The sequence below is a fragment of the Mobula hypostoma genome, chromosome 13 (genome assembly GCF_963921235.1).
Source record: "Mobula hypostoma chromosome 13, sMobHyp1.1, whole genome shotgun sequence".
Classification (NCBI taxonomy): domain Eukaryota; kingdom Metazoa; phylum Chordata; class Chondrichthyes; order Myliobatiformes; family Myliobatidae; genus Mobula; species Mobula hypostoma.
The window spans coordinates 75,686,766-75,708,788 of NC_086109.1; positions in this window are offsets into that span (position 1 = coordinate 75,686,766).

Sequence of the window (22,023 nt, forward strand, 5' to 3'; positions counted from 1 at the left end):
TCCTGGAGAATTTCTTCTGGAAAAGCTAAGTGCTTATTTGTGGGAATAATTGATTTTTAAAATAGACATCACAATTGTGAAAATAATTGGAGACTCGAATTTAGTCAGACTTGAAGTAATTTCTCTGACTGCTGTTTGTGCACCAGTCACTCACCCCAGAAGTTATGGAGTTAGGAAATATATATTTCTGTCAGATATTGCTCTCGTAAATTTACACGCCTTGAGTGACTTTTTAACTAGTGTTAATTCCCGCTATAGACTTCAATTTTATAAACGCCCTTTCCCATTCACCCGTCCCTTTCAACCCCACAATGACCAAAGGCAACTGTCTAGCTTTATTTTTGTTAAAGGAGGCTCCTCGCACAAAGAGAATGAACTAGTGATTTTTCAAAGGTGACATTTAGCCAGGTGCGTTCATACGCAGGAGGCCATTGTGACGGATAATAATCCGGATTTTTAACAATATTCTGGCCTTGTGTTTCTTGTGGTGTGGTTAGCTTTACGATACATTTGGTAATCATTTACTATTATTAAGACAAAGAAGCAAAGGTAAAATAGCTGCTTCCACGTGTAAAAATGTGTAAAGATCGACTATTTATAGTGTGAACCAAAGACGCTACCTCACTCGATTTCCATTCGTGATTTTAATCACATTGATGATACCAAAGAATACCAAAGATTTTTTCTTGCACGGCCTTCGTGAGTGGGCTACTCGGCGTTCTTTCCTTAAACCCTCAACTGTCACTCAGTGTGAAGTTTTCTTCATAAAAGCTATAGGCAAACATATTGCAAAATTTGTAAAATCATAGGACGAGTGCCTTGCTTGAACCAAAGTGTTAAACCGCTGTTGACCTCTTCTCACCTTACTCTTGAATACCTCAGCCTCTAGAAAGGCCACTACTTAAAAAAAGGAATAACTTTTCACCGTGGTGCTTTGCATGCAACCATGCAATGAAACTTTCTTTGATACCAAAGGATATTTCCACTTTTTGCTGACTACCAAAGCTCTTTTTTGCGTCCTAGAGTATTCACACAACGCAGGCCGTGCATTCCTTATCAATTTCTCAAGATACCTCATAGTAATAAATCTTTAGGGTTATGTTGTATAGAGAGTCTATGTGATATGGCAGAACTTAATAGTTTGATAATTGTTAACGTTACTTCAAAGCTTTATAATTATTTATTTTGTAGATTTGGCAGAACTCTGATGGGCTCGAGGAAGAAGTATTTTGCAGACGAGGTGGTAGTGCAGGGTTGGTTGCTGTTGGTTCTGAGAAGAAACCTAAACTTTCTGTTAAATTAAACTAGGTCTTTGTGTTATATTAAAAATAGTCTTTTCACAGGGTAAGCCATTCTCTGCTAAAGTGTGTGTAAGTATTTCTTGCAAAAATGTTCGTGTGCTGTGATTTATTTTAATTCACTTTGTCTTATGTGAATATTTGTTTTGATTCTTGTATTAATTTATGTATCTGTACATCTTTAAAATAGTGTACATAGTGGGTTCCTAAAGCAACCGAACCTATCTGATAACAATCTGCAGGTAATGAGTTCTGTTCTCGTGTCCCGAGAAAGCTGGTGGAGGGAGGGGGGGGGGGCGTAAAGCTGTAGAAATGCAAAGTCCAATATCATCCGAAGTCTTGCAGCAGGCACTTCAAGTGTTACAAACACTACCAGATCCCAACAAATCAAAATGGCAAAAAAAAGATTCCATTATCACTAAAGTTATCACTTCGTCACTTAGAAAGCTTGTTCGATTTGTTTAGTCTCTTTTTGTGTGTTTTTTTAAATATGTACTAATGAAGGGTCTTTCCTCGGGGAAGACCGTAGTTCCAAAGAATTTTAAATTTGTTTAATGTTTAAAGCACTGGTATTTGTGAAGACGAAGCATTGTTTTAATGTGTCATTCGCACGGGCAAAGAAAGCAGAGGCCGAAGAACTCTATGGGCAACCTAACCTGACGCTTGAAACCATCATCCCACTTTAAGTTCCGTATTCCAGGACGCGATCGTTAGTTAAATAGTGCATTTGAAATCTATTTCCCAAAATCGCCAAGAGTTCCTGAAGTTATTTGCCCGTGAGGTAGCATTGTAGGAACGGTGGCGATCCTATTGTGGATATAATGCGGAAAGTTAATACCCGACCTTAGAAATACTGAAGTACAGTTTTGAAACCGTGATTTATGTTATTTAATAAAGTTGTATTTGACGCACTTACCAGCATTTTAACGTGCATCTATCTGTCTTTTAAACCAAGAACTTCTCTCTGGTAGTCCTTGTTTCACGGAAACATGCTTATTTAACTAGGATAACTAGTGGTGTTGGACTCTGGAGTCTGAGATCATCCAACTCAACCCCTCTGATTAATGGGGAATATTTAACCAGATGTTGGAAACCCTTTCCTTTCAGTATGGCAATTCTATCAATCATGGTTGGATGTTCCCATTACTCCGCTGATTGTTCCGAGACGTTAGACCAATAATAAACTGAAACTGTGTGGGATTGGTGATTTTGATGTAGACAACTTCTAACCGTGCAATACGCAGCACAATTTAAAACTGCACTAATAAACTAAGCTGTAAGCTATTGCCAGATACATCGTTTGAATGGATGTTACCGACCTATGTTGGAACGCGAGTTTATCGATCAAATATGAAAAGCAGCTGATGGAGTTGCATTCATAATTTTCCAATAATAATAACAAATAGCAACTAATAACAGGTCTCTCCAACACGTAACTGCAAACGTTGGTGGTTCATTGCAGACTAGATTTTAGAATAAGGGGGTGGATCTCATTGAAACCTATTGAATAATGAAAGGCATAGATAGAGTGGATGTGGAGAGGATGTTTCCCATAGTGGGGGGAGTCTAGGACCAGAAGGCACAACCTCAGAATAGAAGAACAACCTTTCAGAACAGGGGTTTCCAACTTGGGGTCCACGGACCCCCTTGCTTAACGATGTTGTTCCCTGGCATAGAAAAGGTTAGAAACCCCTGCTTTAGAACATAGATGAGGAGGAAATTCTTTAGCCAGAGGGCCATGGATCTGTAGAATTCACTGCCACAGATAGCTGTGGAGGCCAAGTCATTGGGTATATGTAAAGCGGAAGTTGTTAAGTTTTTGATCAGTAAGGATGTCAAAGGTTATGGGGAGAAGGCAGGGAAATGGGTTGAGAGGGATAATATATCAACCATGATGGGATAGGGAGAAGACTCAATGGGCTGAATGGCCTAATTCTGCCCCTATGTCTTATGGTCTTAAATTCAACTGTGCTTCTTGTCATCAATAATGCACACTTTCAAGTTTATTGTTCCTTGATTCGAGAAAGGTTAATTGGACAGCATTTTTGCACTTCCGCTTTCAAGTTAGATTGCCTTGGAGTTAATACCTAAAAGAGAGCGCCTAAGACAATCAACAGGTGAAGGGTGCATAGTTAATAGTATCTCTTCCAAGAGCCAGGGGGAGTTCTTCCATAGCAATGAAATCAGAAAAGCTTTAAAAAAAAGGTTTTGATATAAGACAATTTGCTGACATTTTGCAAATTAGAAAGCGGTAGTAGTTTATGCGTTTGCATCTGCATTTCCAACTAAGTGATTCTTGTATATGATTACAGTTTATTGCTGATATTTTGTCAATCTTTCTCTTAGTCAAGCGCTTCTTATGTATTTTTGTGCTAGCTGTGAGTGTAATGCAATAGGCATTATTCTGGTTTGTTTCTAAGTATCTTTCCTGTACTGCGTTAAGAAAATTTAATTTAGTTTTGAAGCTTTGCTAATGTTCTCACTATATGCCGTGCAATATCATCTGCTGTGTTTGCTAAGCAAAAAAAGCAAGTGATGATGTCATCATGCTTTTTCAGTGTTAAAATGTTTCAGCGTTTATGTAGTCACAAAAATGTAGTAAATAAAATGTTGGATTTTCCTGCACTTTAAATGTATATAGTCTTTTGTTTTTTTAAATCTTTGAATCTTTGAACCATTACAATTAGCTTCTGGTCAGACCCTAGCATTCTGGGCTCTGTGGTAGCATGGTGGTTGTCTCACAGTTCCAGTGATCTGGGTTTAATCCTGACCTCTAGTGCTTCTATATTCACACTGAGACTATGTGGGTTTAACCTTGGTGTGCCTAACAGAGATGCATGGATTGGTAGGCTAATTGGTGACTATAAGTTGCCCCTTATATGCCGATAAGTATGAGGAGAGTCGATAGGAATGTATGTGAAATAAAATGGTATTGGTATAAATGCATGATTAGTGGTTGGCACATACTTAGTGGCCAGAAGGTCCTATCTATGTGTTGTATGTCTCTATGTCTCTTAATAATGTAATGGATAAATGTCTGTCTCTGAAGAACTGAGGCCAAGAGCTAAGCTAACACCAGTACAATAGTATTGAGGTGCTGTTTTTGAGTTGGGACACATTCCTGAAGCCACACCCGTTTGCTAAGGTAGGAACAAAAATTCCATGCCATTATTCAAACAAAAGGAGAGAGATTGTCCTCCAGGTCCAAGTTACATTTGCGCAGTGAAATGGATTATCTGATGAACATCAGATTACTGTTTGTGGCATTCTGCTGTGTTTATGTTGGCACCTTTGAACATTGCAAGATTTATCATATTTGTATTAATTTCTCTGGCTGGGTGGTGTTCTAAATTTGTGAATGCGTTTTGGAGTTCATGATATCAATCTCACTAAAATCTGTCCACTTCCCTCGAGCATTTTTCCGGGCAAAAACCTGGACAAAATATCTTTGGTTTTTTGGTGACTTTTCATTTGTTCTGTTATTTCATTCAGAAACATCAAAGTCAGCCCTAGACCCATCCACAAGATCATAAAGTATATCCCTCCAAAAATATTATGAACTGCTAAAAGAGTAAGTATTCTCAGAAACATTTTAGACATTCACAGAAACTAACAATCTCAAAAAATCTTCAGAAAGGTTTTTAAAATTCCAAATTAGTAAAGTTCTATAAAGATTTTAAGATGTTTGGAAATACTTGGAAAGTGTTTTTGAATTATTATGCCAATGGAAATATTTTAAGAAGTTTCTTTAATAAGTTATTGGAAATATTATCAGGATTATATTTAAATGAACAAGCTTTTCAATGGTTGTTAGCACAAATGGTGCATTTCACTGTCTGATTCAATGTGCATGTGATAAATAAATCTGAATCTGGACTTTACCACATATTTTGAAAGAATTCACACCACTTTATAAAACTATTAAGTGGTTGTTTAAAATGTTTTTCAATTAATGCTCTATTTAAAATCTACCACCATGTCTTGCACTACTATTCTTCATGATCTTCCAATGGAATCTTCTTCAACTATAGGAAAACACACCTTACGACTCCAGAATGCCAGTGCAAATTCTTCAGCTAAGTTAATTTAGTTAGTAGTAGGAAATAGCCCAAGTTCACATTATTTATATTACAAATTAATTTTGCTGCACTAACAGAAGGCAATGTGGAATCAAAGGACATGAGCAAATTATTCCGGAATCCCAGAATTCTAAATCTAAAAGTAAAAGATAAAGTTCCTGGTTAAGGATCAGACATTGAAGATTGAGATTAGGAGGAGTTCATCCCTGTAAGTGGGTTGAAAAACATTGCAATCTATTTATTTATTTATTTGTTTGTTTGTTTATTTAGCGATAAATCACGGAACAGATCCTTCCGGCCCTTCAAGCCACACTTCCAGTAACCCCTGATTTATCCCTAAAATAAATTATAATGACCAATTAACATACTAACCAGTATGTGTTTGGACCGTGGGAGGAAACTGGAGCACCCGGAGGTAACCCACATATTCCACGGGGAGGAAATACAAACTCCTCACAGAGGACTCAGGGATTGGATTCCAAACTCCGATGCCCCAAGATGTATTACATCACCATGGTGCCTAATTGTCCGATCCTGAGTTATTCAATACCAAGATCTATACAGAAATCAAGCTTTCAGGTGATTTCTTTTTAAGTTGCAGATGGTGGTTATCCAAATTAAAACAAAAGATAAGAAGTGCTGGAAACCTTTAGCAGGTCAAGGAGAATCTGCGGTAAGAGAAACAGAGTTAATGTCAGAAGGGGCATAGACAAAGAACAGACTAGTTTCAAATTGTGAATTAGTTTTTAATTTAAGAGGGAGGAATGGATCGAACAAATTGAGTACCTCTGATAAGTCCAAGGTTGCTAAAGGTTTAAGTTATGGAGGTCATCTGATAAAATTAAGCCAATATCTGTAGCTCTGATACAGAGCAAGTGGCTTCCAGAAGTTATAGGGTTCAATATGGAGTCCAGAAGGCAGGAATCTGCCCAGATGGAAGATGAGACGTTGTGCATCACACTTTCATTGTGCCTCGTTATAACAGAACCAGAGACCGGGTACAGATAAACCTGGGTAGGAGAACAATAGACAATGAAAGCAGCCAGCAACAGCAGCTCTGAATCCATGTTTGGTTTCTCCAGTGTTGATTATGCCACATGGTGAACACCAAATGCAGTGTTCTAGATAAGAAATGTTCAAGTGTATTACTGCTTCGGTTATTATGATTTTTTTTGTATCCCTGGATGGTAGGAAGGGAAGAGGTAAAAGGGCAGGTATTACATTTTCTGTGGATGCCTGAGGAAGTGTTGTTAGAAGGGAAGTCGTGGGTGAGGACGGAAGAGCAAGTCGGTGAGCCACAAGGACAATGGTTCTTTTGAAGTAGTCAAAAGAGAGAAAACAATGTGCCTGAAGGTGGAATCTCGTTGAAGGAGATGGAGAATGTTGGTGAAGATGAGGACCAAGAGAACTTGATCTGTTCAGGAAGAGAGGATCTGAGAGTACTACAACTCCATTACTTCACACTCCCATGCAACCAGGCAAGAAGCAAACCCCTTCGCCCTAACATGACCCAGTAGTCCCTCCAGGTAAAGCAGCCATTCACTGGCTTTTCTTCTGATCTAGTGAAATGCAATCAACATTCACGATACTGAAGAAATCAAATGCAGACTATGAACTTTAAAAACATAGGATTAACTGTGCAAAGTACAAACATAAAATGCTGGAAACACTTAACAAGAAAGCAAAAATTAAATAGATTAACTTCTGTCAAAGATCCTCAATAAGAATAATTGAGGCATCGATCTAAAACATTTGAAACACTTTTTCTATTCATAGATTTTGATTAAACATATTTTTATCACTTTTTATAATATTTGCTGTTTGTTAGAATACTCAAAATTCTACTCAGTTGATAGAAATGGGGCAGATAGCTTTTTAATTATTTAGGAGAGTAAACATAAATGAAGACTTCATTTACCTGATCACATTACCTTGCATTAAGTCCTGGCTTGAGGAATGTTAGATCAGAGCTGTTAAAACTGTACATCACAAATGCAGAATAAAAAAACAGGGTAATGGATACGAACATGTAAGGAATCTAGAAAACAAGTTAGCCTTTCATTTACAGTTGTATCCAACTTAGTAATGTAGTTTATACTGTTGTACTTACTGACTAAAAAAAAATAGTAACTCATAAGATGCATTCAGCCAATAATCACAGTTCAATAGTTCCATTTAATGTCAGAGTAATGTATACAATGTACAACCTGAAATTCTTGTTCTTTGCAGACATCCATAAAAACAGAAGAGTACCCCAAAGAATGAGTGACATTAAAAATGTTAGAACCCCAAAGCCCACCTACTCCCCACTCCCACACACAATCAGAATGACACTCCCCTCCCCCCACTTATTTCAGCAAAAAAGCATCAGTACCCTCTATCCACCAAGCAAGCCCACAAGAGTGACATGATATAGAGTACAACAAAAATGTTTGTTCAGCTGACAATAGGAGTTGACTTTGTGCCTTTATACCACATAGGGTTCTAAGAAATAACATGCAAATCAAGCAAAAAATCTGCAGGTGCTAGAAATCTAAAAGAACAGAAAATGCTAGGAAGACTCAACAGGGTCAGGGTGCGTCTGTGGGAAAAGAAGCACAGTTGAAACATTCACTTTGTTTCTCTTCCCACATATACAGCCTAACCTGCTGAGTCTTTCTGGGATCTCCGTTTTAATTTTAAATAACATTCAAACCAGTTCCTAAGCTTCAAATAATTATGTATTAGAAATGAAAAACCACCTAACATTTTGTATATAAGCAAACAAATTTCGTACTTTCTTGCTTACGTACAGTACTCAGCAAAGGTTTTAGCCACCCTAGCTATATATAAATGTGGCTGAAATATATGGACAGTATGGTATGTTATTCTCTAATGCTAATTAATCAAAAGACATTATTAAAACTATTTGCCTTACAGGTGAAAACACTTCCCACAATTGTCTTCATAATTTTTGAGTTCATCCATTTGATTGACTTCATCATTGTTTTCCAACAAAGTGAGATCTTTCAGCCCTTTGAAAGCTCTGTGATACCTTTGCAAACTCCGTAAAAATTAATCCATCCTTGGACAATGAAGATTATGTTTGAAAGAATGTAATGGAGATTTACTTGCCTTTCTGCCGGTATCTTCTGGTTCAAATGTGGAAGTCATACAGGTAAAGTTGATGTATGCAGAGTATTGTTAAAAATGAATTGAAACACAAGAAATTGCAGATATTGGAATCTGGAGCAGCAAACAATCTGCTGGAAGAATTTGGTAGGTCAAGCACCATCTGTGGTAGTGGGAGGGTGAAAGGAAGAGTTAATATTGATTTCCCGCCCCCCACAATTCCCAATTGTGCTGTTTATTCACTGAGTTTCTTCAACGGGCTATTTGTAGTTAAAAATCAATGCTCTATTTATAGGTGCATTAATATTAAGTTCATGAATTTTGGCATAAGGCAGCTTTGCGTCACTTTGATACTGCATTTAGACCATAAGACATAGGAGCAGAAGTATGCCATTCAGCCCATTGTGTCTGCTCCTCCATTTGATCATAGTCGATTTATTATCCTTCTCAACCCCATTCTTCTGCCTTCTAACTGTAACCATTGATGGCCGTGCTAATCAAGAACCTCTCTGCTTTAAATATACCCAGTGACTTGGCCTCCACAGCCATCTGTTTAAAGGGTAGAAATAAACTGAGTTCGGACATATCTTAACCAAAGCATGAGAGAGTGAAACACCTTGGAAATGAGAATTGTTACCAATGCTTTATTGGGTGGTGTCTGCATTGCTAGGTGTACCTTCCCAGTAAAATCAATATGGCTTTATATTGTCATTAAATTTTAACATTAAATTTTAAAGATGGAGTACAGTATAGGGAAGTATATGGTCATGCACTTTGGTAGAAGAAATAAAGGTATTGTCTATATCTTCTAAATAGGAGCAAGTTCAGAAATCAAAGGTGTAAATGGACTTGGAGGACCTAGTACAGGGTTTTCTAAAAGGTTTACTTGCTGGTTGAGTAGGTCGTAAGGAGTATTGTCAATAGCTTTGGGCTCCTTATGAAAGAAGGTTTAAGAAAGGATGTGCAAGCAGTGGAGAGGTTTACAAGAATGATCCCAGAAATAAAAGGGTTAATGTATGAGGAACCTTTAATGGCGCTGGGCCCGTGCTTGCTAGATTTTAGAAGAATGATGGGGTAGAATCTCATTGAAACATTGAATATTAAAAGGCCTAGATAGATTGAATAACCTTTTATGTTATTTGAGCAATAATTCATAAAGAAGTTTTTCTAAATTCCAGATACATACAGACACTACGTGCAAGCCCTTTCAGTAGGAACAGGGACAACATTTGAGAATTCAATTAATTCAAGAAAAGAATTACTGGATCATTGCAATGAACTCATGATTTTAGCTTCTCTGAAACCAAACATTAATTATGACGTGCTGAAGAAAGAGTATATGAATGTCTGCTAAAAGAAATTTCCAAGTCATTTATAGATAATTTTGTTGTCAATATGGAGAAGTGGTGGGTCATCAAACAAAAAGTTGATTCAGTGCAAATGAAAGGCAAATGCATATAATCCCTGTGATTTTGATGTATGCAGTGTTGAAGAGGAGAGTGGATCAATAGCATCTCCTAAATGCCGTCACTGAGAAACCAAATGTGATGCTTGCACTGATGAACGTTGCACACCTGGACCATTAGCATGTCTTTTCTCTAGGCAACTACAGGCAACCTTTGCAGTACAGCCTTTCGTATCATGGAAGAATTCAAAAATGCCCAAATACTTGAGATGGAATAAAATTCACTCTCTTGAAATTTATGTCGTGGGGAGTGGGAAAAAAATCAACGATTTATATCGTTATTGAACTCTCACTTATTGAAGCTTCTGCAAATAACATGGCTTCACATGAAAAAAAATCATGATTACAGATTTCATTCTTGTCCAGCTCTTTATCTTTCCAACCCAGCTGGCTTCACCTATCACCTTCCACCTATCCCCCTCCCCCCCCCCCACCTTTTTACTCTGGTGCCTTCTCCCTTTCTTTTCAGTCCTGAAGAACGGTCTCGGCCCAAAACGTCAACAGTTTATTCATTTCCATAGATGGTGCTTTGAGTGTGGCGCATGGCCAAGTGGTTAAGGTGTCGGTCTAGTGATCTGAAGGTCGCTAGTTCGAGCCTCAGCTGAGGCAGCGTGTTGCGTCCTTGAGCAAGGCACTTAACCACATATTGCTCTGCGACGACCCCAGTGCCAAGCTGTATCAGCCCTAGTACCCTTCCCTTGGACAAAATCAGTGGTGTGGAGAGGGGAGACTTGCAGCATGGGCAAATGCCAGTCCTCCATACAATCTTGCCCAAGCCTCAGTCATCATCGAAAGTTGATGGACAGACAAAGAAGAAGATGATGCTGCCTGACCTGCTGAGTTCCTCCAGCATTTTGTGTGTGTCGCTTTGTATTTCCTGTATCTGCAGATTTTCTCGTGTTTATAATTACAGCGTTTTGAGGAAAGCAAACCCCTTTCACCCACAAAGCATTGTAGCAATTAATTGTGTTTGCTTCTGAATTTGTGCAAATTTGCTAGAATATGATATTTGTGTACCTGATCTAGATTTTCACCTTTTTCTCCACCCATTCCTTTGTCTTTTTAATAAGTATTTATTTATGAAAATTTGTCATAAATATTTTGTTTTTTTCTCACATTGCCTTGCTGGTGAAATGTCTTTGACCTAAAATATTAACTGTTTCTGTCTTCACAGATGCTGCCTGATTTGCTGAGTGCTTCCAGCAATTTTTATATCAAAATGGGGTAGGTGCAAAATCCACACCCATCTGCTAATCTTTAGTTCTAATTTCCAGTTTGCAATTGTCTTCAACTTTATTTTTTCAAGATAATCATAATATTTCTTTAATAGCTTTATGCATATGTTTAGCATCATGACAATCATTATTTGCAAAATCTTCTGTTGGAGGGGAGTCAGTGTTATAATTTCATAGCTTGATTGGTAGATTTATTAATTTTAATGTATAATCATGATGAACAAGATGGTCAAGGTCGTATTGAAACAACAATGGATGTTGGAGAATAGGTTTATTTTGAAAATAACTAACCAGGCAGCTAAGGAACAGAGTTTCCTATTTGGTTGAAAAGCCAGAATCTGGTTATTATCACTGCTTTATATGACATGAAATTTGTTGTTTGCACCAGTGTAGTGCAAAGACATAAATTACAAAATGAACAACAGTTCAGAGAAAAGGTATAATGAGATGGTGTCCATGGACCGTTCAGAAATCTGATGGTGGAGAAGGAAAAGCCAAAGTCGTTTCTGTTACACTGGGTGTGAAGTTTTGTTGCAAGTAAACCGTCTCTAGCACATACCTAGAATTTGAAGCTGTGTTTCAAACCCTTGTAAATCTGTCCTTGTATTCCCAAGAACCAGGTGTTAAGTGTCCCATAAAAAGAAAAGGGTCATGTAAGGTTAACGTGGAGAAATTTCTTCATTCAAATGGTTGTGAATGTTTGGATTCCCTATCCAAAGGTCTGCAGAGGCTCAATTTACAGAGCAGGAATGATGGATGTTTGGACTCCATGAAGACATCTTGAAAGTTAACCGAAAAATTTAAACTGCTATTGACCAAAGCATGGTATCAATGAAAAAAAACACAGATATGTTTGCACTGCTTGCCTTCGAGATGGATGGCCACTTTTATAAAATTCTTTATAATTGTTGAATGTTGCATGTTGTGCCAACACACCACAGCAAATTCCTAATACATGTAAATGTATATCAAGAATAAAAACTGATCTTTGATCCTTGCTGGGGACTGGGGAGAGTTAAGTTGCGTCAGAGAATCAGCTGTGACCTTTATGTATATGAGGCCGACTTGACGAACCTTGTGGCTGACTGCTCCTTGCTGCTTGCATTTTAAATGATGGAAGCAGTGTTGAATGAATTTTATGGTAGAAATCTAAATAAATGCTAATATATAAAGTAAACTTTAGAAAGCACAAAGTTGGAAAACTGAAGTGGTCTCAGCTTTTCACAATGTAGCACTGAAGATCTTGAAAGCATCAAACAAGAAGAACATAATAATATAGAGTCATAAATGCAAAGTTACATTTTCAGTCGTTATAAACTATAGACTTAACCAAGAAGTGGGCACTGTTATTCATTGTTAGAAGAAGAAATGCCTTTTTTTCCCAAATTGTTGCCAAAATTACCTCCAAATAACATAAATGAATGACTCTTCACATCACAGGATTGCAAGCTGGATCTATATCTCTGGTCTCCAATGTATCCAAACATTGCACTGACAAATACAAGGGATCAAGTTATGCAGTTGACAGATGAAAGTTGAACAGAATGTAAGGCAACAGTCAATGCCCCAGGGCAATGGAGAAATGCACAAAAAATATAGTTCCTCATGTCTATTAGTCATGTGCTGCTAGCTGGGAATTCTTGCTAACACAACTGAAGTCTTCTGGGATGTAGCAACGTATTTTTCCACTGATGTACATGATCTGAGAGTTAACCCGTTTCCATCCAACCAATTAAAATCCAGCAGTGTGTGATATCGTTTGCATGATTGGATGCCATCAGGGGCTGCCGAGACGTAGTGTTTGTCAATCACGTGCCAGTTTTCCATTCCTTCCAATAAAATGACTCTTTGCATCCACTATCCCAGGAATCAATAAAAGGCTCAGTGGATCGTTGGTTTGTGAATGTGGGCACCAAAGTAGTAATCCAGTCACATCAAATCTTGTTCTGGCGATCGCGACCCTCACGGAAGATGGCCATCAGCTAATTCAATGTACTCTGTGTGAAAGCAAGAAGTGAATGAGAGCACTGCATACAGTCAAAGATTTGCACTTCAGCACTGGTAATGCCTCTAGCTGAGCTGATTTGGTACAGCTATAACAACAATAAAAACATAAAATGCTACAACTTTCATCAGGTCAAGCAGCATCTGTGGAAAAGCAGTTCAGGATGAAGGATCAGCTCCATCTCCTTTTCCATAGAAGTTGTCTAATCTGCTTCCATCATCTACTTTTTTCAGATCGCCAGCATCTGCTTTTTCATTCTCACAACCATAAGAATATCAACTTCCATGCCTATCATCTTCCCCTGAAGTACCTCCTCCTTCCCTTTCTCCCATGGTCCACTCTCCTCTCCTATCAGATTCCTCCTTCTTCAGCCTTTATCATTTCCACCTATCACCTCCCAGCTTCCTACTTCATCACTCTCTGCTGGTTGGAGTTGTATTTAGCACAAAAGTTGTTGAGGTCAATGATCTCAACCCCAGTACCTCAAGAGCATGTCATAAGCCTAATGAAGGGTCTCGGCCCAAAATGTTGACTCTTTATTCCTTTCCAAAGATGCTGCCTGATCTGCTGAGTTCCTCTAGCATTTTGTGTGTGTGTTACTTTGGATTTCCAGCATCTGCAGAATCTCTTATGTCATAAGCCTAACTGTCTTAAACTGCTTCATTAATGACTTTCTTTTCATCAGAAAGTCAGACACGGACACAATCACAAACTGCACAGGAGGAATTGTGATGCAATACTCTCTCATTACCTCCAAGAGGACCAGAATCTTGTCGTTGGGTTTGGAGGCTTGCATGCCTCAGTGACCCAGAGAGCTATGCTGGTTGTAGTCAGAGCTTTATGCTTTGGCTCTTGGTAGGGTCTCAATGCCAAAAAGGTCAAAAGGTCAAAAGGCCAGACAAGGAGTGCAAAGAGTGGTCCACCATTCCTCCAGGTTTGGAGGTTTAGCTCAGGGCTAGAAACACTGACTGGTGTAAAGCCCGGGGATAGGTTTCACTGCTAGTGTAATGGTTTTTCTGTAGAAGCAATGATTGGGTTATGGCTAGAGATAACGGGAGTTTTGGAATGTGCGCCATCCAATGAAGAGAGTGCTTCTTTTTCTTGTTATGTGCCTGCGACCGAGGTGGTCTGGGTCTTTTGTTCAGCAGAAGATGGAAGATGCCAGAAAGGAGAGGTCGTAGACACCAGAAAGGAGTGGACTTGGAGTGGGGCCGGGTGTCGACAAAGCCTGGGGAAATCAATGGATGACCAGCAAAGGGAAGTGTGAGCTCCAACATGTGCATTAGGCTATTTCATTAAAATGGGCCTTTTTCTTTTTGTTTTACTTTACTAACCCTTTAATCAAATTAAGAATCATAAAGCTAAGTCGTTTAATTGCATGTTGTGCTCTATCTGTTATTTCGTGGTACTGATTTGTAACAGAGTGACACATCACGCAACATCCACACAAACAGGAGATTTTGCACCTCAGATTTCACACATTTGACAGGGCCAGAGTCTGTCTTCCCCAGACTAACACAGGCAGCCGAACCTGAGGGTTACACTGATGAAATGAAATTGTTACGGAAACAGCAATGATGAATCCTTCTGCATCTGACTGTGATGGTATTCCTGAGTCTCCACCCGGAACTTGCATGACTGACAGTCATGAAAACCAAGAGGAAGCTCCTGACATGATGAAGGAAGCCCTGAACACCACCAGAGATGGAGGACCTTCACTACTGCCCGATGGTGTAACGGGCAGTAAGTGCTCTCCCATTCACAATTATACCCTATTCTTCATACTGACCCTTCCCTCTCTCTGCCACCGGCACACCAGCAATACTGTACCTGTAATATATGACAATGGTATATCAACATACAACTAAACGGTTTGAGATACCCATTTCATAAATACGACTGCGCCAGCCCCATGTGAACCCTGTGGTCTGTGAATCCTGAGATCTGCAAGCCCCTGAGCTGAATATCACACTAATTTGGAAATATATTGCTGTTCCATCATCATTACTGATCTAAATCCTGGAAAGTCCCTGCACAACAACATTATAGGAGCACCTTTGCTACAATAACCGCAGTGATTCAAGAAAGCAGCTTCAGTTATTTCCATTCCATCAGGAAAATTTGGTTGCTCTCATTGTCTTCCCTCCCCCCACCCCCCACCCCCAAATTTGATTGCTGGCATTCATCAAAGGAAGATGCACTGAATTTAAAGCTGATTATTTTTGAAAGGGAGGACAGCATAAATATACAGCTTACACATGTGCACGAAACTGAAATAGGTCAGACTATGTAATCACTGGCCTGATGATTCCCAGAATATGATACCACATACACTAAGTTGTGTATATCTGGAGTTTATGCAGTGAAAATACTATAAATACTGTGAAGGTACTGTATAAGGGACTCCTTTATCTGTTGAGTAAACATTTCTGATTTTTGCCTTCCCTCAGTAATGTGTCAGCAATTATTTTACTGAATCCCTTAAACATTAATGAAAATAAACTAAGATCATCCTTAACCCATCAATGATTCCAAGCAATTGAAGAATCCAAGAGATATTTTCCTTTCTTATGTTGATGCCAAGCAAGCACATTTGTTAATTCAATGAAACCAAACCACAGGCCAAAGTGAATAATCTTAAGTGCTTCTTGTGATTGATGACTTGTTTCAGAGATAACTTACTTAGAGAGCAGGTACAAGATTATAAGTGGATATTTCTCAATGTATACTTTACACCTTACTGGAAAGAGGTATAACCAAAAAGAACTATTGAATGATTTCCCTGGACCTGAAAAAAAGAACTTAATTCCTTCATTTCAAAATTGTGTTTTTTAAATAAAAGTAATTTTATTTTGTCAAGGTTCTTTTCTTATCTTCCATCTTTACTTTAATCCAAGGTGTATGTTCCAGTCTTTGTTTTGTACTACAATCAATTCTATACTGTCAAGCTGTTTATATCCTTTTATGCCAGTGGTCCCCAACCAAAGCATGTGCTACCGGGCCACGAGGAAACGATATGAGTCAGCTGCACCTTTCCTCATTCCCTGTCACGCACTGTTGAACTTGAACTGTAAGACATGTTGAGGTAAGTTTAACCCTACTTGAACACCCCCCCCCCCCCACACGGTCGGCCGGTCTGCAGGAATATTGTCAATATTAAACCGGTAAGCAGTGCAAAAAAAGGTTGGGAACCCCTGCTTTTATGCTGTTTAAAAAAGTAGTAGTTAGCATGGCATGTTGTACAATTTCTACTGAACACATTCCTCTTCTGCTAGTATTTACTGCACTTCCAAAGGGCCTTGATGTGATTGCTGCAGGAACACTGTGTAGAGATCTGTAAACTTACCAAATAAGAACATAGTGTGAGAGAGGGACTGTAATGAAGGTTTACTAGATTGATTCCTATGATGGGGGACATTGCTCTACACAGATCGTGTTTAAAAAATGATGGCACAGTGGAAGAACTATCTGAGGAGGTCTGTTTTCACTCTGAACTGTGGAACTGGAGTCACTGCATTCTTGATGAACACTGAAGTCAGCTAGGCATTGGAGGCTACAGATCTACTGCTGGAAGATGGGAATATTACCAACAAGTTGTCTACAGATGACATGGACAAGGCAAAGTGCTGGCCTACTTCCATGCTCTGTGACTCTAAAGGAGTTGCTGCCTCACACTATTTTTCTGACATCTACTGATGTCTGTGAGGAATGTGCGCGTTCTTATTCTGACCATGTGGGTTTCCTCCAGGTGCTCTGGTTTGCTCCTGTAAGGATGTTCCAGTTGGTAGCATAATTGCTCACTGTAAACATCCCTGAGTACGTATGTGACCAAGAGAATCTGATGGTTGGCTTAGATTTGTTGAGTTGAAGGGCCTGTTTCCGTGCCCTCTGACATGATTACTCTAGACAGGATGTGATGTCATTGAGAGTCACTGATGGATACAAGGATGATGTTTCCCCTGGCCATGGCTGGAGACTCGAAGTAAGAGATTGATGATTTGAAGCAGAGAAAATGCCTCTTGTCCTCGGTCTCAAAAGGCTAACACCTTATTTTGGGACTGAAGGGGAAAAAAAATCTCTCCATAGTTTAGTGAATATAAGGGGACTACAGAAGGTCAGTTGCTGAGTTTTAATCCAGACAGTACAGCAGTATAGTGGTTAGAGTAACACTATTAGAGCACCAGCTCTCGGAGTTCAGTTCCTGCCTGTGGATGTGAGGAGCCTGCATGTTTCCCTGTAACCGTGTGTGTTTCCTCCGGGTGCTCCAGCTTCCTCCCACTTTCTAAATACATACAGGTAAGGGTTTGTAGGTTGTGGGCATGCCATATTGCTGAAAGCATGACAACACTTCTCAGCTGCCCCCTCCCAGCATATCCACAAACCCTTATTGGTCATTGACACAAAACGACACATTTCACTTTACTTTATTGTCGCCAAACAATTGATACTAGAGCGTACAATCATCACAGTGATATTTGATTTTGTGCTTCGCGCTTCCAAGAGTACAAATCGATAGTAAATATTAAAAATTTAAATTACAAATCATAAATAAAAAATAGAAAAATGGAAAGTAAGGTAGTGCAAAAAAAATCGAGAGGCAGGTCCGGATATTTGGAGGGTACAACCCAGATCCGGGTCGGGATCCGTTCAGCAGTCTTATCACAGTTAGAAAGAAGCTGTTCCCAAATCTGGCCGTACGAGTCTTCAAGCTCCTGAGCCTTCTCCCGGAGGGAAGAGGGACGAAAAGTGTGTTGGCTGAGTGGGTTGTGTCCTTGATTATCCTGACAGCACTGCTCCGACAGCGTGCGGTGTAAAATGCACTCTATATTTTGATGTACATGTGGCAAATAAAGCTAATTGTTTATCCTTTTTGTATTAAATGGACTTTTAGAATTTATGAGTAATAAGGGAATAGAATTAACACTGAGGAAAGAGATCTGCCACCTTATTGAATGGGGACAGAGAGCTGATGAGCTGAATTACCAATTCCGGTTCCAGTACGTAATGTTCCCAGAGCCAGTGCTTTCCTGACTTCCATACTTGTGCACTATAGCACAAAAATACACAACGTGCTGTGGTCAGATTCCAGACTAGGTCAGGCTCTGTGAGTGAGCTGGATTTGCTTCATATCTGACCTAGCCCGGCCCAATGACCCCTCACGCAATCATCAGGGGCATTTGGAAATAGTTGAAAAGGCCTCTCATAACCTGTGCTGTTAAAAGAGCTTTAGGGGTCTGGGGCAGGGTCTCTGGTTCAGCTACCTGAGGTCACACCGCTTCCCTGATCAGGCTGCTCCACTCTGTAGGGTGGCTGCCGTGTTAAAGCCTCCAATCTGGAGGGCAGTGAAAGGTGAGTGACCGTCTGAGGCCTGGGCCAGCTCAGGTATGAGCCAACCTTGAATTTAGTGTTTGGTGAAAGAAGTTTCTGACAGTAATTTGTTGGTGGTAATAGAAGAAGCAAGATCAGCAGATTCATTGGGCAGTATTGTTCACAGTTCTTACTCCATCAAAACTCCAATCTCAACTCCTAATTAATTATAAACTTAACATATGACCGGTGGTTTATAGTTCATAGAACATAGAACATAGAAGAGTACAACACAGGAATAGGCCATTCAGCCCACAGTGTTGTGCTGAACCAGCTAAAAAGCAAATCCAAAACACCCAAACACCAATCCCTCCTTCCTACACAATGTTCGTATCCTTTCATCTTCTTCACATTCATGTCTCTTAAAAGCCGCTAATGTATTTGCCTCTACCAGCATAGCAGGCAGTGCATTCCAGGCATGCACCACTCTCTGAGTGAAAAAACTTACCCCTCGCATCCCTTTGAAACTATCCCCTCTCACCTTCACATTATGCCCTCTGCTATTCGACATGTCAGCCCTGGGAAACAGGTACTCCTCACTACTCTACCTATGCCTCTCAATCTTATAAACCTCTATCAGATCTCTCCTCAGCCTCCGACGCTCCAGAGAAAACAACCCAAGTATGTTCAGTCTCTCATAGTCATAGTCATACTTTATTGATCCTGGGGGAAATTGGTTTTTGTTACAGTTGCACCATAAATAATTAAATAGTAATAAAACCATAAATAATTAAATAGTAATATGTAAATTATGCCAGGAAATAAGTCCAGGACTAGCCTATTGGCTCAGGGTGTCTGACCCTCCAAGGGAGGAGTTGTAAAGTTTGATGGCCACAGGCAGGAATGACTTCCTATGACACTCTGTGTTGCATCTCGGTGGAATGAGTCTCTGGTTGAATGTACTCCTGTGCCCAACCAGTACGTTATGTAGTGGATGGGAGACGTTGTCCAAGATGGCATGCAACTTGGACAGTATCCTCTTTTCAGACACCATCATCAGAGAGTCCAGTTCCATCCCCACAACATCACTGGCCTTACAAATGAATTTGTTGATTCATGATAGCACGTGCCCTCTAAACCAGGCAGCATCCCTTTCCACAGTCTCAACATCCTTCCTAAAGTGGGGTGACCAGAACTGCATGCAGGACTCCAGATGTGGCCTAACCAGAGTTTTATAAAGTTGCAACATAACCTCCTGACCTTTGAACTCAATGCCTCAACAAATAAAAGCAAGCCTTCCATAAGACTTCTTAACCACATTATCAACCTGTGTGGCCACTTTCAAGGAGCTATGAACTTGGATCCCAAGATCTCTCTACTCAGCAACACTGTTAATGATCTTACCTTTAACAGTGTACTGTCTCCTTGCATTTATCCTATCAAAGTGCAACTCCACACATTTATCTGGGTTAAACTCCATCTGCCATTTCTCTGCCCATATCTGCAACTGATCTTATCATAAGAACATAAGAAATAGGAGCAGGAGTAGGCCATTTGGCCCATCGAGGAGCCTGCTCCACCATTCAATAAGATCATGGCTGATCTGTCCATAAATTCAGCTCCATCTACCTGCCTTTTCCCCATAACCCTTAATTCCCTTACTATGTAAAAATCTATCCAACTGTATCTTAAATATATTTAGTGAAGAAGCCTCAACTGCTTCCCTGGGCAGAGAATTCCACAGATTCACCACTCTCTGGGAAAATCAGTTTCTCCTCATCTCCGTCCTAAATCTTCTCCCCTGAATCTTGAGGCAATGTCCCCTAGTTCTAGTCTCACCTACCAATGGAAACATCTTTCCTACTTCTATCTTATCTATCCCTTTCAAATCACACTGTATTCTTTGCCAGTCTTCTACACCATCCACAACTCCACCAATCAAGTATGTATATGTCACCATATACTACCCTGAGATTCATTTTCTTGCAGGCATTCACAATAGAACAAAGAAATACAATGGAATCAATGAAAAACTGCACACTTAATGGATATTAGAAGGATATCATAGTCTTCAAAGACTGACAAAGAAGCAATGTGCAAATACAAAAAAAAATAAATAAATAAGTAAATAAATAATATTGAGAACATGAGTTACAGAGGCTTGAAAGTGAGTCTATAGGTTGTGGAATCAGTTTAGTGTTCAGATGACGTTTATTGAAACGCTCAATAAACTACTACAAAGACATGTCTCAAGAAAATATTGTGAACAGGCAACCAACTGATAACAAATCTGAAACCTGCTTTGAAGGGAAATATTGAAGAGTGCTTGGCAGCATCTGATAAATCAACGTTGCCCAGCTAGGTAATTCCCAGCATGGGATCATCTCCAACTGGATGGATCTGTGGGTCGGGGAATGAATTTCTAAGATCCTTTGGTGAACCATGTTACAAAATGTCCTTCAATGTGAAATTGCCAAAATACTGATAGGGCTCCATACCAACCAATTAACCGTGAAGATTACTGGTGCTGCCTCTTCTCAAGTTAAGTACGCACTGGTAAATAAAAGTGCACGATGAGTCTGTGACTTACAGTAAAACCCGAAATGGAGAACAGCCAGCTGCAGCACAGTGGTATAGCTGGTAGAGCTGTTGTCTTTCAGTCCTGAACCTGGGAGCGATCTGTGTGGCATTAACACTTTCTCCCCGTGACGGCGTGGTTTCTTCTTGGTACCGCAGTTTCCTCCTGCATCCTATGTTGGAAGGTTAATTGGCCACTGTAATTTGCCACTCATATGCGGGTGAGCTGTAAATTCTGAGGGGAGCTGAGGAGAGTGTAGGGCCAGACAATGTAGGGAAGGTGGAAATGGGTGGCTGTTGCCTGGCATGGGCTCAATGGGCCGAAGGTGTATCACTGCAGTATCTCTGTTGCGGTCTCAACAGTGATAGATCTAATTTCAGAATAAACTGGCACTTCATCACATCAGGGTAAGAGTACCATGCAAAGCATCATATTAGAGATACACAGCAACAAATACTCAAGCTCATCATGTCCACATCAACTATCCTTTACCCGCCTATTCCAATGCCAGCACAGTAGTCTGGCATTGGAGAGGGTCCAGAGGAGGTTCATGAGAATAATTCCAGGAACAAAAGGATGAGCGTGTGAGGAGTGTTTGATGCCTCTGGGTCTGTACTCGCTGGAGTTTAAAAGAATGGGGGGGGGGGGAAGAATCTCATTGAAACCTATTGAAAGGCCCAGATAAAGTGGATATGGAGAAGATGCTTCCTATAGTGGGGAAGTCTAGGACTAGAGAGCACAGCCTCAGAATAGGGCAGGGGTTCCCAACTTTTTTAATGCCATCGACACCTACCATGAACCAAGGGGTCCCTGAACCATAGGCTGGTAACCCCTGGAAGAGAGGGACGTCCCTTTAGATAGAGATGAATGGATTTGCCAGAGATGGTGAATCTGTGGAATTCATTGTTACAGATGGCAGTGGAGGACGTGCCACTGGGTATATTT